Here is a 12,153-nt window from a genome sequence, read left to right as displayed (position 1 = left end):
AAAAAAAAAAAACTTTTACAGAGTTTCACTATGTCCACCTGGGTAGAGTGCTGTAGTATCACAGCTCACAGCAACCTCAACTCTTCTTTTTTTGCAGTTTTATATTTTGGCCAGGGCTGGGTTTGAACCCACCATCTCTGGTATATGGGACCAGCGCCCTACTCCTTTGAGCCACAGGCGCTGCCCGCAACCTCAAACTCTTGGGCTTAAGTGAGTCTCCTGCCTCAGCCTCTCAAGTAGCTGGGACTACAGGCGCCTGCCACAACGCCTGGCCATTTTTTGGTTGCAGCCATCATTGTTGTTTGGCGGGCCCGGGCTGGAGATTTGAACCCACCACCTTAGGTGTATGTGGCTGGCGCCTTAGCCGCTTGAGCCACAGGCGCCGAGCTGCCTGAGCTAATTTCTCAGTGTCTCTGTAGCGTTCTCTCTGCCCTTCTGTAAGCCCTCCCAGCTCTGACCCCCATCTTTCTATCTCTGTCCTGACAGAGATACAGAGTGCCCTGGCTGCCCTGTGACCTGGCCAGATGGAAGTTTTCCCCACGGGCTGGAGCCCAAGTTATGACCTTGAACATTTCCAGGCACTGATAAAGGTGTTCTGGTTGTTGCTCCAAACACTGAAAGACCAGGCTAGTTGTGGCAGCTACACCTGTAACCCCAGCACTCTGGGAGGCCAAGACAGGAGGACTACTGGAGCCCAGGAGTTGAGGTTGCTGTGGACTGTGACGATGCCACAACATTCTATCTAGGGCAACAGAGCAAGGCTCTTTCTCAAAACTCCCAAAACAAAAAAAAAGACACACTGAAAAATTAAACATGGTGCTAAACATGTAAAAACCGGTCCCAGCCCTGGGCCAAATTTCTTAAACCTCACATAAACTCTGTCACCCGACCCCCTCGTGGGGGCCGTGCCCGGGTGGAGCACCCCTTGTCTCTCTATCCATCATAAGGACACCAGAGCTTCCATGTCAGCTCCCTCAGAGATGTTCTGGCCTTATCACCAGTTGTTCACTGGCCCCACGTTGCAGTGGTTTGGGGGGCTCCCTATGGGAGTTCCCCTGCCAGTGCTGTCAGGGCAGCTTCAGTGGTGGGTTCAGGCAGACACCTCTGTCTGGGGCTCCAGTGCGGCAGTTGTGAGACTGCTGGGCAGCTCATGTTATTGACCTCGCTGGCTGATGGCCCCAGTCCTGAGGAGCCTCTTCTGTGACGACACCGGCTATGCCCACCTGGGCACCTGGTTCATGTGGATCTGCCAGGGAACTTCTGGAACTGCATTCTCCAGGGCTTCCTGTAGCCACTGCTCTTCACCAGTTCCAAGCAAATCAGGGTGTCAAATTTCATGAGTTTTTCTTGTTAGCATAGGAACAAAGAGCTTTGCTATCCCTTCCTTCCAAGTGGGGAGCATGGGGGTGGAAGTCACCATACCTTGGTGTCCAGGCACCCTATGGTGTGTATCAGGTCCCATGGGCCAGGCTGGAGCTGTTCCTCCCTCACTCCAGCAGCTAGCAGCTTTCTCGTGTTTGCTGCTGTGATGCCAACTTCTGTCATCTCTTCTGTGCCTTTTGTCTTGTCCACTAAGGTGCTACAGATTCTGTTTTTGCTCTGTAACTGGTGCTCTGGGAACCCTAAGAAGCGCCCAGTTTGTCCAAGACTGAAGGTCATCCCTGTCTTTGTCTGCTCCTGGATGGCACCAGGCCTTTACATCACTTTAATTCCAGACACTGCCCTTGTGGTGTCTGTGTCCTGCGTCTGGGTATTGTGGCCCACTGTTTTCCACGCCTACAGGTATCATCACTCCGGTGCACACTGTCAGTGCTATGTGATTTCTGCCTTTGATAGCTCTCCTTGGTCATCCTGAGTTCCTGGCCCCTGGGGCCTCTCCGTGGGGCAGCTTCTGTTCCTCTGAGTAGCCAGTGAGCAAGTGAGGTACAGCCAAGACAGAAGCCACCACCTGTCTTGTTCCAAACATTTTACTCCTTGCCCCCAGAGAATCCCCCATTAGCAAACTCCACCCCCAGCCCTGCCCCCTGCAGTCTGCTTTCTGCCTCTCTGGGCATTTTCAGGAGATGGTGCAGTGTGGGGCCTTTTGTATCTGACTTCCATTAGCATGCTTTTTATTTGTCACCCTCAATAGAGTGCTGTGCCATCATGGCTTACAGCAACCTCAAACTCTTGGGCTCAAGCGATTCTCTTGCCTCAACCTCCCAAGTAGGTGGAACTACAGGTGCCCACCACAAAACCCAGCTATAATTAGAGTTGGGGTCTCCCGCTGGCTCAGGCAATCTACCTGCCTCAGCCTCCCAAATGTTAGGATTACAAGTGTGAGCCACTGCACCCAGCCTTTTTTGTTTATATTTTGAGACAGAGTCTCACTCGGTCACCTGGGTAGACTGCTGTGGCATCACAGCTTACAGCAACTTCAAACTCTTGGGCCACCACAATTCACCCGCCTCAGCCTCCCAAAGTGCTAGGATTGCAGACGTGCTGGGCCCACCTGGCTCATTGGCATGTTTGGAAGCAGGTTCTGGGCCTCGCCTCTGACTGTTTGGCGGGGGGCAAGTGTGGGGACCATGGCTGAGCTGCCCAAGAAATGGCTGGCACTGGCTCTCTGTGACCCAGGGCTCTTTCCTGGGCACCCTCTGCCCTATTCATGATCAGGATGCACAAGCCAGACCCAGCCTGTTCTGTTCTAAGGATGCCCCACCTGCCTGTCTTGTGCTGAAGCATGTCCACAGAGAACATGTGGCCCGTAGGGCCAGCACTTTGGCTCTGCCCCTTTATGTGAAGTCTGCATCTGAAGCCAGCTCTCTCACTCACCAACCAGGGGAGGCCATATAGTTCTTTGGCCGCTAGTAGGCATGACCATCCCTTGGGCCTGGCTGGGGCACTCTGCATCCATAGGACACAAAGCACTGGGACAAGGGCTTGGGTGTGACCTTAGGTGAGCCCTTGCTACTTGGGGCTCAGTGTGCGCCTCTGTATGGGGGATGGACACCTATTCTCCATGCTTCTGGGGAGTGAGCCAGTGTACAGGCAGGCTGCAGGGGGTGGATCTGGCTTGTCTAGTGGGGGCTCCAAGGTCAGGCTATCCTGTACTCTCTCTCTGTGGATAGGCTGAGAAGGGGACAGTTGGTGCTGTTATATGAGGAGTTGGTTCCATTGTCTAGGGGCAGACCCTCACCATCCATAGCTGGCCATGGCAGGACAGGGCGTCCAACATGGAGGCATGGAGACAAAAGAGGGCCTGGGGAGAGGAGAGCCCTCTACCACTTGCTCAGGCCAGGTCTGTCTAACTAATCCACAGCTGTAACTCAGGGGCTGTGAGGTTGGGGTGGGCTGTCCACTCAGGGCTGTTGGCTTTGCCTTTGCTTTTGGAAAGGAGCTTGTGGGTGGGGCCTGGCCAGCTCTGTTCTCAGAGCCATGCTTGGGATGTTCTGCCCCAGGACTACAACTGGGGCCCCCCCTGGGAGCCCCTCAACCCAGCTGGGTATTGGCAAGACCTTCCCAGGCCAGGCAGCTTCGTCTGTTGAGAGCTCTGTGTGCCAGTCCCCAGGGCTGCCAGGCTGTGGGTGAGGCAAGAGGCAGCTCTGCAGGCACCAGGATCCAGGCACAGAGGGGCCACCTGGGGGGAGCACGTGGCTGGAGGGGTGTGAAGGGAGGCCTGGCAGGTCTGGCTTGGTCCTAGGGGTGTGGGAGGTCTGGGGTGGGGTCTACGCTGGGGCGTCTGGGTTCACCCCACCCTGCAGCCCCACTGAGCCAGAGGGAAGCACACCCAGGCACAGAGGAGGTCATAGAGGGGCTTGTTGGCACCCTTAACCTTGTGCCAGGACCTTGGGGCATAACAGGAAAAAGTGTGGCCCAGCCCTGGGAACCATAGCATGAAGAAGTCATCTCTGAGGTTTTGGATTTGGGGCTGAGGGCCCTGGAGTGCGACATGGGAGCCCTGGGGGCTCTAGGCCTGAGTATTATCTGTCCTGGTCAGCGACAACTTGGGCTTCACAGCTCGAAGATGTTTGCATCTGTGTGATCAGTGGGTTCCCAAGCTGTGCCCCTTAATGTGGCTGTGGGACAGCTGCAGGCAGGATGTGCGTGCAGGACAGAAGTCAAGGGTAGCAAGATCCCTGTCTTCCCCCAGACAGGGCCCCAGAACTGGTGGAGCCAGGATGGCCCCTGGCTGAGGCGGGGACTGTGGCTAGTGGCTAACTGTGCCCAGAATGTGTCCTGACCAAGATCCCCACTGCCTCTGGCCAGGCCCCTAGGATGCACAGTCCAGGACCAGGACTGGTTTTGGTCACCCCAGAGCGAGTCCTGAGATCCAGCATCTCTGTTTCTCTACTGGTCTCTCAGTGTCAGCAGGCTGCTGCCCGGGTGGCAACTCCTGAGATGCCCTCAGTGGCCACTGGGTGGCACCAAAGATTGCCCCTCGGTGGCTGCGGCTTCAACCTGCCCACGCTGGCCTAGGAGTCCTGGAGTGGGGATGGGGTTCCCTCCTCTGGTGTCCAGTGTCCCAGGGACATGCTTCAGTGACCTGGGCATCAGCCCAAGGGGATCCAGGTGCTGTACCTGAGAGTACATGTTAGCTATCTAGGGGGATGTAGATGGGGAAGGGGACCCCTGGCCCACCTCATGGAGACTAGGCCATCAAGGGGGACTTATGAATTTGGGGCCGGGGGTGGGAGAGGGTGGAGCTGCAGTCAACTTCCCTGCCCAAGCTGCTCCAGTGGGCTGCAGGTTGGGACCCTAGGTGGGCTGAGGGCATGACCCTGGTGTGTCCCAAGGCATGATCGGGGGGGCTCTCGATGTGACCCCAGATAGGTTGCAGGTGTGAGGCAGCTGTTGATAGACTCGTAAGCAGGAAGGCATGCTCGATGCCCACATCTCACGGGCAGAGCTGGTCCCTCCCTGGGTCATGTCATGGTGTGGGAAAGCCTTTAACTTCAAGTCCTAGGCCTCCGTGTGACCTAGGAGGTGCTACCTCCTGAGTGGAGACCCCAGAAGGGGCTGCTTCTGGGCCCAGTGGTGGAGAGAAGGGAAGGGACAGAAGCTAGGGAAGCCCCTGAGCCCTGGACTCCTCCCCTTGGCCCTCTCAGGCTGGCCTCAGCTACAACTCTGGCTGTCAGGACCCCACGTGGACACTGTCTGGCCTTGAGACTTTGGTCCAGGTGTGGCGAGGACATGTAGGACAGGCTCAGGCCACCTGACACTCCCACCCGGCCTCCTGCCAGGCCATGGGGAGGGAAGGGCTGCCTGGGTGGGGCCTGGGAGGAGTGGATAGAGTAGGCCCTTACCTTAGGGTCCTTTGCTCTGAGGTTCCTTGTGTGCTGACCCTACAGTTGTCAAAGTGTCCATAGTCCATAAATGTCCCAGGAGATGTGTCCATGGATGGGCAGGAACACACCTGGCTGGAACAGACTGAGAGCTGAGCTGGGAGGGCCCTGAGTGCCCCCTGCTGGGCCTCTGGGGATGGGGTGGCTGAGGGCTGTGGGAATGTGGCTGGGACAGGCTAGAGGCTGGTTGTGCAGTGTCCTGAGAGACCTGAGACCGGCCTGTGCCCTTCTACTCCTTGGCTGGAGTCCACCGTAACCCTGGCTGGCCTCAGTCTGCCCTCTGGTGGCAGCTCCTTGCCAAGCCTTGGCCAATCCTGCCCTCAGACCTCCTGGCCAGGATCCCCACTTCCCCTGGCCAGGCCCCTCCCGTGGACAGGCACAAGGCTCAGTCTCTTCTGGGTGAGCAGGGGGTGAGTTCTCGGTGGGGGCTTGGGACTACGCAGGCAGCATCTCTGAGCAGCAGCCACCGCTCACTTGGAGGTTCCATGGACCTCGTCTCCACTGTCCCAAGCCGTCCTCAGGCTTCCCTGTTGAAAATTTACTGACACTTGGCAGATCGCAGCAGACATATGACCTTGGGAAGCCTCGAGCCCAGCAGGCCCCTCCTGCACTTGGCCCAGCAGTGTCCTGAGTGGGGGATGCAGGGATGAGAGGACAAGACCCAAAGGAGACCTGAGCTAAGGGTGGCTAAGCCGACCCCTCCGTGGTCCTGCTGGGCAGAAAGTTATGGGACGGGGACCTGGCAAGAGGCCATCAGCTTTCTCTCCAAGTGGAAAAGCAGACAGTAGTACCAGCCACCCACAGATGACCTGGAAGGGAAGCCAGGACCTTGTGTTTCTTCCTGGGCAGGTGCCAGACCCTGGACCCTTGGGGGAACTGCCCCACTCTCAGTCTGGGGGCTGTGCCCAGTGGCACTGAACTCCTTCTGGCCCAGAGAGGGAGCCCGTCAACGCTGCCCTCCTCAATTTTTTTCTCCTCCCCAATTAATTAATTTAAATTGACCATTAAGTCAGCCCAGTTTTTGATTGATATTTTCATTAGCAGCCCTGTCCGACGCCCCAGGAATGTATGGTAATGTCCAATCTGCGGGCGGGCCACGCTCCTCCTCGCTGCGCTGAGTTATGGCTGGCACCATCGTGCGCTCCCGGGGTAATTTGAATTCAGATGAGCTGCTGCAGCGTTCCGGAGCCTGGCGGCCGGCCGCTGACGGATGGCACTCGGGTTACCACAAGGTCAGTGTGCAGCCGCCTCCCGCTGTGGGAGGTGTTAGCCAGGCCGACTGGGAAGGTGGGCAGCCCCACGGTGGGTGGCCAGGTGTACTCTTGAAAGCCTCTTGGCCAGTGGCTGTCCCAATAGAGCACGGACAAGCCCTTGGGCCTGTGTGGTCTGAGGCCACTGCCAAGCCTCACAGCCCCTGTCCCTCAGGCATTAGAAAGATCTGCTGAGTGCTCCCTGGAGGGATGAGGTAGGCAGGCTTTCGCCTAGGGGACTCGACAGGTCTCTGCATCCACCTGCAGCTGGACATAGAACTGGTGGAGGGTTCAGGTGACCCTTGGAGGGCTTGGAAATGTGTGTCCCAGGGGACTCTGGGGGCTGGCACTTGGGCCAGGGTGAGTGGCAGGGCTGCGTGTGGTGGCCCTGGGAGGCTCTAGGGGGAGGGGCTCAGTGGAAGGAGGTCATGGGCCCCTACCCCTCAGGAGGGCTCAGCTGGGGGTCTGTGGGGCCACAGAGGATTCGCAGTAAAGGTTCCTGTGCAAGCCAAGGCCCAACTGTGGTGACCCACAGGGAAGGTGCCACCTTTGTCCTTGCACCATGCTGGGGCTCTGAGCTGTGGCCAGAGTCATATTGGCTGGACAGCCCAATCTGAGGCCAGGCTCTGAAGAGCCAGCAGGGCACCGTCTTGGTCTCATCTGTAATAGCGTGTCTGACGGCTGCTTGGTGGTGATCAGAAGGTGTTAGCTCACGTCCGGAAGGGTGGATGTCCAAGAAGGGGCCTGGCTCTTGGTGAAGGCCTCTTGCTATGTCATCCTGTGGTGGGAGGCAGAAGGGTAGATAGAAGATGGAAGGGGGCAGGACAGGCCCCTCCCGGGAAGGGGGCCCCATCCACTCACTTTCCCTTTGGGCCCCACGTCCCTACACCCCACACAGGGGATCTCATTCTACATGGACTTTGGGGACATGTTCACCTGTGGTGGGTGGAAACTTGGGGTTGGTAGGCCACGGACCCTGGTGACAGTGCTGGGTTCCATAAGACCAGGCGTTGGCCCCACTCTGGGGACTTGGAGCTGGAGGGTGGGGCCTGAAGACAACCAGGGCAGGGTGTGGGGCTGCCTGGGTCCCTCAGGGAGGGGCTGGTCTGGACCCAGGGACTAATCCTCATCCAGCAGGTGGGGGGTGGACCCATCCCATAGGCACTTGCCCTGAGCTGCTGGTCCCTCACCTACCAAGACCCTATTTCTAACTTTCCCTGCAGCTGAGTGTGGCCATGTGACTAAGCCCTGACCAATAAGATGTGAGTAAAGGTGTTGAGCAGAACTTTTGGGAAGACTCCTTAGAAGTGACTGACTCGGCTCGGCGCCTATAGCTCAACCGGCTAAGGCGCCAGCCACGTACACCTAAGGTGGCGGATTCGAATCCCCAGCCCGGACCTGCCAAACAACAATGACGGCTGCAACCAAAAAATAGCCGGGCGTTGTGGCGGGCGCCTGTGGTCCCAGCTACTTGGGAGGCGGAGGCAGGAGACTCGCTTGAGCCCAGGAGTTGGAGGTTGCTGTGAGCTGTAATGCCACGGCACTCTGCCCAGGGGGACAGCTTGAGGCTCTGTCTCAAAAAAAAAAAAAAGAAGTGACTGACTCAAGTGGCCAAAGCTCCCTTCCACTGTGACTGCTTCCTGCTTCCTGAGATGGAGATGTGACGGCTGGGGCTCCAGCAGCCATTTGAGCTATGAGGGGACCTTAGGCAGGAAACCAGGTGCACAGAGCAGAGAGGCAGAGGGGTCTGGGTATCTGATGACTATAAAGGCCCCACCCCAGCCCTGGTTGGCCACCCCCAACTCTTGCCTCCTGCTCACATAAGCCCTTTTGCTGTTGCTGGTGGTGGTGGTGTTATTTCTGTTCTGCTGTCATGGGTCGTGCTCATGGTGTTGTTGGTGGCTTTGATGGTGTTTTGGTGTTCTCGTTGCTGGCAGTGTTTTTGTTATTGATGGTGGTGACATTTGTGGTGTTAGTGTTGAGTATTGCTATCCAGGATGTGGATTCTCAATCCCCAGCAGGTCTTGCACGTCCTGTTTTGTTACATTTATTGCCATGTATTTTATTTTGGGTTGCTAATACAAATAGATTAATATTTTTTCCCTTTTCTTACTGTTTACTGCTAGCTTATAGAAATAAAATTGATACCTGTATGCTGACCTCATATCCTGCAGTGTTGCTAATCCACTTATTCATCCTGGTGGCTGTCATGTGGATCCCTGTATACCGGCTGTCTGCTCCTGCACAGCAAATCACCCCCAGCCATTTGCCTAACGTGGCAGCCATTGATCATCTCATCACTTCCGAGTTCAGTAGCCATGTGTCTCAGTGAGTGCCATCAGGCGGCTAATGTGGGCTGTGGTCTCATCTGAAGAGTGTTCCCTGGAAGGACCCTCAGGGGGCCTTGAGCCACTCAGAGTGGCCAGCATACTTGGGCAGGTAGGGAGGCCGGGGAGAGGAGACACAGCAGCTTTGTGGCACAGTGAGTTCAGTGTTGTTTGCTCTGGACAAGGTGGGTGGACCAGAGGGCTCTGCCTACGAGGACAGCTACATCTGGGTCTCTCAGTTCCTGTGGCAGCCACAGGATCGAGTGTGTCTGTGGTGTCTACATCTGTGTATCTTCTCTGCTCTGTGGCCTCCACATCTGTGCGTCTCCTCTGCTCTGCTCTGCAGTGTCCACATCCGTGCGTCTTCTCTTCTGTGCTCTGTGGTGTCCACATCTGTGCATCTTCTCTGCTGGTCCAGGGACGTGTGCATGACCTAGGTTTCTTTCTGTGTCTGTCCAGGGGGATCAGCTGCTGCAATGAGCTCCAACTCAGCATCACAAGTGTCACTGAGTGCCACCCCCCAGGGTCAGGGACCCAGCTGTAACCTGTTGGCCTGGGTGCCTGGCCTGGGTGCCTGGCCAGCTCTCCCCTGCCCCAGCACAGGGTTGCTGTCACTTCCTGGGTCTCTCAGTTCCTGTGGCAGCTGCAGGAGCCAGTGTGTCTGTGATGTCCACATCCATGCATCTTCTCTGCTCTGCCTTTTGTGTCTCTAGCTCTTCTGTCTTATACCTATGAGCACCAGCCTGGCATGGTCAGAAGGATGGGAGGCCACACTCCTATCTGAGGGGGTCACACTCGGGGTGTCTGGCTGGCCCTGTCCTTTGGTATAAGGCCTGCTTCCTGCCTTTGTTTCGCATGCTGTCTCATGTTGTCTCTGTGACCACTTTATTTTTTATTCTGCCTCAGACTTCCCTGTCCTCTGATTGGCCCTGCCCAGTTTGGCTTACCCTAAGAGCTCAGCCCCACTGCTGTCCAGTCTGCTATCCTCCCCTCCCCAGCTCACAGCACCTCCAGCCACACTGGGCTGGCTAGCTTCATGCTGAGGGCTGTGGGTGGATATGAGGTGGGTCTGGGGAGACAGGGAGCTGACCTTCTGGGGCTGGGCTGGGGGAGGGCTGGATAGCAGGCTGGGGATGCCCAGCAGCTGGGCCTTGAGTTGTAGTCAGTTGGTCTCTGTAAAAATGGCCAGACCAGTGTCTGCAAAGCACCACCATGGCACTGCCAGCCCTGGCCACAGTGTGGTTAGTCCAAGGCTCAGCTCACATGTGGCTCTTTGGGAGGGGGCATGGTGCTCTGTTGGTCAGCACAGCCTACCCTCCCAGTCGGGGTTCCAAACGAGTGAATTTGCTGCTGTGCTACAATGCATCGGTGCCCCAGTTGTGGAGCCGCCATAGTCATTGTGGGACAGGCACAGGGAGGGACGAACTCAAGGCCTTGGGGGGGGGGGTGTTCTCAAGGAGACAGAGTCTGTGCCCTCGCGTTCCCTCAGCTGGACAGGAGTCTTTTCCTTGGTCTGTTTGTGCCACAGTTTACTCTCATGTGCTGCTTTCTGGTGGTTTAACTGTTTGAAATGAGGCTGGTGTAGTGGCTCATGCTGTAGTCCCAGCACTCTGGGAGGCCAAGGTGGAAGGACCCCTTGAGCTCAGGAGTTCAAGACCAGTCTGAGCAAGAGTGAGATCCTGTCTCTACTAAAAGAAAAATTAGCTGGGCGTTGCAGCTGGCGTCTGTGGTCTCAGCTACTCAGGAGGCTGAGGCAGGAGGATCACTTGAGCCTAAGAGTTTAAGGTTGCTGTGAGCTATGATGCCACAGTACTCTACTAAGGGTGATAGTGTGAGATTCTGTCTCAAAAAAAAAAAAAAAGTAAAAAAAAAACAAAGAAAAAAGACTATTTGAAACAGCTCTGGGTCCAGTTCTGTGTCCTCATCACAAGAGGCCATGATGAGCTTACAGAGAAAATACATGTAGGTGATTCTCACCTAGGTGTGGATCAGCAGTGCCTGTCCCATGAGGTGTCTGAAACAGAGCCACACATGGAGCAGGTCTGTGTTTGCTTGGTGGGTGAAAATGTGACCAGAGGCTCGTGGCAAGGTGCCTAGTGTGGCCCCTAGGAGCAGTGGTCAGCGTGTGCTTGGCAGGTTCACAGAGAGTCTCTGGACAGACCCAGGAGAATGCAGCACCCTTCAGATCATCTGCTGAGTGTGGGGAAGAACAGCTTCGTGCCCGCCTCCCTCTGGTATTCTGGATGCTGGGTTGTCGTTGGTGCAGCTCCTGCGAGCTTGCTGGTGGGGCCCGAGGATGGGCAGACACGCCGTTTCCAGAGCCCTGGCCTTTGGGGTCAGCTGCATGAGGTGTGGCTTGCAGGTCCCTGTTTCCTGTGTCCTTGCATCACTGGCTGTCATATGACCTTCCCACACCTGCTGCTCTGAAGGCACATGTGTGTCTGATTTTGCATCTGACCCCTGTTAGCAATGGCCTCTCATGTTGGCCCTGGAACTCTGCTGGGAGCTGGCTGCTCCGTGTTGTGGCCTTCTCCTTTCACAATCTCTGACTTTTCCATGTCGGTTTCTAAAATTCACTGATGTGGTCTCAGCCTCTAGATCTTTGTGCGATCTGAGGTAGGGATGTAGTTATATTTCTCTGTATAAAATAATCCACTTCTCTTTCATTCCTAGTTTTTGAGTTATTTTAAAATGTGGATAATTGAACTTTATGAGATACATGTCCTGTGTCTGTGTGCAGTTTCTGTCCTGGAGGCTCTGGACGGAGCACATCCTAGTGACACGTTTGCTGGGGTGGAGACACCCTGGAGTATGTGATAAGTGTTAGTTAAACTGAACCACTGGGTCTGGTTAGCAGTGATTCATTTAAAACGTATCCCTTCCTTATGAGTCACCGGAGGTAGACGTCCACACACATGGCATTTGTAGGACACAATGTATTGCATCCACACACACACTGCCCGTGTCTCAAGCACATACGTGGCATTTGTAGGACACAATGTATTGCACCCACATGCACACTGCCTGTGTCCCATGCACACACACGTGGCGTTTGTAGACCTCTCCGTATTGCATGCACACACACACACTGCCTGTGTCCCATGCACACACACGTGGCATTTGTAGGACACTCGGTATTGCATGCACACACGCACACTGCACGCATCTCATGCACACATATGTGGTGCTTGTAGAACACTCCGTATTGTATGCACACACTCACACTGCTGTGTCCCCTGCACACATACGTGG

General features: G+C 56.0%; 1 pseudogene; it reads right to left on the bottom strand.

The window, feature by feature from the left end:
* LOC105888126 overlaps positions 1-4,572 on the bottom strand; it is a 12,971-nt pseudogene extending 8,399 nt beyond the window's left edge.
* Positions 4,573-12,153: the final 7,581 nt, after the last annotated feature.

This window comes from Otolemur garnettii, unplaced genomic scaffold, assembly GCF_000181295.1.
Source record: "Otolemur garnettii isolate 467f Iridium unplaced genomic scaffold, OtoGar3 scaffold00198, whole genome shotgun sequence".
Classification (NCBI taxonomy): Eukaryota; Metazoa; Chordata; class Mammalia; order Primates; family Galagidae; genus Otolemur; species Otolemur garnettii.
This window is presented reverse-complemented; position numbering and strand designations above follow the sequence as displayed.